The following is a 5,000-nucleotide window of genomic DNA, read 5'->3' on the forward strand; positions in this document are numbered from 1 at the left end:
TAGGTTTACATATGCCAGTAGAATATTCATTTTTGTAATTATTTTTCAGAGAATATGAATGATAACACAAATCCCTTTGGGTCACATATGTTCATTGTCTGAATGAAGCCATTTATTGTAAAACAACAACTGTGTTTTTAGATAATAATAGCAACCCAATGACAATAACCCAATAATCTACCCAAATAAGCTTAAATCCTAAATTCACATACCCTGATTATTAACATTCAAACAACTTGACACAAATGGGTCTGAATGGCCTTTATAGATAACAATCTTAACAAGTGATCAGTTTCCTTGTGATTTGTTTTTGTGTACAATTTCTATGAGTTGCTTGCTGGACCCTAAAGAGAACCTTGCAGTGCTGCACTGACAGTTTTCATAAAGTAAAAGATTTGGGGTCGGATAATTCAACTCTATGAAACAGGAAAGAAATAGCAAGCATGTCAGTTGACACTGTTGAAAGTTCAAATATAGCTGCAAGCAGCAATGCGGGGCCAAGCAGTAAACTTGCCAAAGTCGCCACGGCAACAGAAGGAACTGCAGCGCAAAATTCAAAATGGCGGTATTTCCCTTCTGCGTTTACATAACGTTATATAGTGCGTTGGATTCGGCTTGGCCCAAGGATTCTAGAGATAATAATATATTTTACATTGTGTACATAGTTTAAAAGCTACAGGCAAAAATGTAGCTAAAATGTTGACCTGTTGGTGGCGCTACAGAGTTTGAGCTGGGGGTCTGAATTTTTTTTCAGTAGGTCATAGGATGGACATCTATGTGTGTAAAAAATCCTAGCCGAAACCGACAAAGGGTTGCTGAGATATGACCTCACTTCCTGTTTTGCCACTTTTACAACAATTTTGATTGGCTGTCACGGCTAAACGATAAAAGATATCTAATATTCCTTGAGACCCCATACAAACCTCAGTACAGAGATACAATATACCGAATTTCGGGAGAAATGGTCAAAAATTGCGGGAAAAATAGCATTTTTATTGAATTTTACAAAGTTCAAAATGGCGGGAAACCTATCCAGGCAGAAAATGACGTCATAGGGCGCGTTGGATTCGTCTTGGCCCAAGGATTCCAGGGATACCAGGTTTATGAAAATTGGCCCATCGGTTCAAAAGTTACAAGCAGAAATGTACCTGCGACTTTCACCTGCTGGTGGCGCTAGAGTATTGGGGCTGGGAACCTATAACTCGCTGTGGGTAATGTTGATGCTGCCTCAAATATGTGTGCCAATTTACAGCATTTTTCTATGTATGGTTCTATGGGATACCATAGACTTACAGTGAATTTTACAAAATTCAAAATGGCGGAATTTCCCTTCTGCGTTGACATAACTTCATATAGTGCGTTGAATTCGGCTTGGCCCAAGGATTCTAGTGATAATAATATATTTTACATCGTGCATATGGTTTAAAAGCTACAGGCAAAAATGTAGCTAAAATTTTGACCTGCTGGTGGCGCTACAGAGTTTGAGCTGGGGTTCTGATTTTTTTTGTGGTAGGTCATGGGATGGACTTTTATGTGTGTACAAAATCCCAACCTAATTCAACAAACGGTTGCTGAGATATGACCTCACTTCCTGTTTTGCCACTTTTACGACAATTTTGATTGGCTGTCACGGCAAAACGATAAAAGATATCTAATATTCCTTGAGACCCCATGTGTAGCTCAGTCCAGAGATACTATATACCGAATTTCGGGCGAATTGGTCAAAAATTGCGGAAAAAATAGCATTTTTATTGAATTTCACAAAATTCAAAATGGCGGGAAAACTATCCTGGCGGAAAATGACGTCATAGGGTGCGTTGGATTTGTCTTGACTCAAGGATTCCAGGGATACCAAGTTTATGAAAATTGGCCCAGCGGTTCAAAAGTTACAAGCAGAAATGTACCTGCAACTTTGACCTGCTGGTGGCGCTAGAGCGTTGGGGCTGGGGTCCTATAAATTGCTGTGGGTAATGCTGAGACTGCCCCGAATGTGTGTGCCAATTTACAGCATTTTCCTGCCTACGGTTCTATGGGCTGCCATAGACTTGCAGAGGGATAGGAATGGTGACTAGAGAATAATAATGAAGAAAACCTACTAACTCTATAGGGGCCTTCGCCAGCTTCGCTGCTTGGCCCCTAATTAAGAAGTGTAATACGAGGGGCTCTGTTGAAATCAAGCCATAGTCAGGTAGATCAAATACAATGTCAGCCATACACACCAGGCAAAATGTTCAGGAGGAAAAGGAGAGCAACAAAATAACATCAGGTCAACATCTTCAAAAACATAAAATGAAGGTCCTGAACAACATCACTGAGCCACTCAGGGGAGACCTCAAACATGGAGCTCCAGCAAAATACCAAAAGATATTATAGAAAACACCCATTTTACGAGGAAGATTTGGGCAGGTGTGCCATCTATGAAAATAAGATAACTACCACAACCGATTTCAAGCAGTCATTGATGTTAAAGGGGATTGCTGCCCCCCATGAAAAAGGGTATGTAACCTTTTGATCTGTGAAATATGGGTAGTTTATGTTGTGATTACGATTTTGAAATATAGGCGACATAGGCGATTGCTGATAAATGTCTTTGGCCAGTCACTGGTAATGAGTGTGTTTTTTCATCAAATTGTCTGAATTCAACTGGATCACACCACACTCTCGCTGAAAAGGTGTCAAATATAAACAAAAACGGTGTAGAATGTACTGAGCCCTGAGGAAGGTCAGTAGACTGACAGCTTAGCTTATTAATATTAAGTACATTCTTTCAGGGTATGTCAGGTTATGAGCTGCACTGTATTACATTGCAATAAAAGGTTTCTCCTTCATCTGTTGATAGTTTATTACACAGTTACTACTGCAGCACACACAGTATTGTTCCACAGATACCTGTGGAACAGAATACAGGTGCTGTTGAGTTTTTTTTGTATTTTTTTTTTTTTTTAAATCATTCACCAGCACAGATGGTGTAAGTGTCTGTGGGATGAAAGTCTATTTCAAAGTGACACATTGGGAAACAAGGATGTACGTGAACCTTAGTAGCATGTTGACCTTGCCAAATGCCACACACAGTTGAGACAGCTGTGCTCTCTGCTCTGTGAGAGACTGGATTTTTAAAATAAACTGAAATGATCAACACTCATGCAGTGCGGTTTTCTAGGAAATTCTGCAGACAACAGAAATCCAGAGGGCTGTCTATTTCATAACTGCAATATGTCCGTGAGTCACGTCTGTGATATCAGTGAGACTCAGGACCAGGGAGTAAATCTGGCCCACAGTGTCACACAGCAAATCGGTTAGAGTACATTTAACTCTGAGAGTGTTAAATTTAACACTACCCCAGAGTATATATTATCATCCTCACTGGCCAGTGTTAACTAACACTAACACCTCATTTGGGTCTAGTATAATTTGAAATGCACATGAATTACAAGTGAGCCCATATTAGTGTAAACCTCATCACAAGAAGCCGTCCTACTACCTGCCTACTAGACCCAGTGCCCACGAACCTTCTTCAAGACATTGCCCAAACAGTGGTCCCAGCAATCACGTCCATCATGAACTCCTCACTCTCCTCCGGCACTGTCCCCTCCGCCTTCAAACAAGCAAGGGTGACACCACTACTGAAGAAGCCTACACTGAACCCTGCTCATGTCGAAAACTACAGACCTGTCTCACTGCTTCCCTTCCTATCCAAGACGCTAGAAAGAGCAGTTGCAAAGCAGGTCACCAACTTCCTAAATTAGAACGGATTACTGGACCCAAAACAATCTGGTTTCAGAAGTGGACATTCAACTGAAACTGCGTTACTCTCAGTGACTGAAGCTCTAAGGACTGCAAGAACGGAAGGATTATCTTCGGTCCTCATACTACTAGACCTGTCTGCAGCCTTTGACACAGTCAACCACAAGATCCTCCTGAGGATACTCACAGCCATGGGAATCACAGGCGTTGTCCACTCATGGTTCAACTCCTACCTCTCTGGACGCACCTTCAGTGTGTCATGGCAAGGGAAGCTGTCTACGACTCACACCCTCTCCACAGGCGTACCCCAAGGATCAGTGCTAGGACCCCTTCTGTTTGCAATATACACCTCCTCCCTGGGACGTGTCATTCAAACACATGGGTTCTCCTACCACTGCTATGCTGATGACACCCAGATGTACCTGTCGTTCCGTCCAGAGGACACCACGGTTTCGGAACGCATCTCTGCCTACCTCACCGATTTGTCAACATGGATGAAGGACCACCACCTACAGCTGAACCTGGCCAAGACAGAGCTCCTGGTGATCCCAGCTAAAGAGTCGCTCAGTCACAACATCAACCTCAAGATAGGCTCCACCATCGTGACCCCAAACAAAGTCGCCAAAAACCTTGGCGTCATGATTAATGATGAGCTGTCATGCTCCAACTACATCAACTCGGTCACCCGGACCTGTCGACTCCAGATGTCCAACGTACGGAATATCAGACCTGTGCTGACACAATATTCTACACAACGACTGGTCCAGGCCACGGTCCTGTCCCGCGTTGACTACTGCAACTCACTCATGACAGGTCTACCTGCTTGTGCGATAAAGCCTCTGCAGATGATCCAGAATGCGGCGGCACGATTGATATTCAATCAACCCAAAAGGACCCATGTTACTCCTCTATTTATTGAGTTGCACTGGTTACCGATCGCCGCCCGGATCAAGCACAAGGCATTGACCCTTGCCTACAAAACCATCACAGGAACGGCCCCAGCTTATCTGAAGGACCTACTAACGCCTTATGTTACAGGAAGAGAACTGCGCTCATCCAGCACAAGCCGCCTGGCTCTGCCATCCAGTCGCTCTAGGTACTCCCAGTCAAGATTGTTCTCCGTTGTGGTACCCAAGTGGTGGAACAGTCTCCCAGAGGCAGCAAGACTAAGCACATCTCTTGCAGCCTTCAAGAAACAACTAAAGACATTCCTCTTTCGAGAGAATCTACTAGACTAATGCTTGAACTGGCCTTGC

General features: G+C 43.2%; 1 protein-coding gene across 1 annotated transcript in view; it reads left to right on the top strand.

Moving 5' to 3' along the window:
* LOC134439183 (protein kinase C-binding protein NELL1-like) overlaps positions 1–5,000 on the top strand; it is a 289,261-nt gene that overhangs the window by 105,124 nt on the left and 179,137 nt on the right. The gene's annotated exons all lie outside the window — the stretch shown is intronic.

The sequence above is a fragment of the Engraulis encrasicolus genome, chromosome 22 (assembly GCF_034702125.1).
Source record: "Engraulis encrasicolus isolate BLACKSEA-1 chromosome 22, IST_EnEncr_1.0, whole genome shotgun sequence".
NCBI classification, from domain to species: domain Eukaryota; kingdom Metazoa; phylum Chordata; class Actinopteri; order Clupeiformes; family Engraulidae; genus Engraulis; species Engraulis encrasicolus.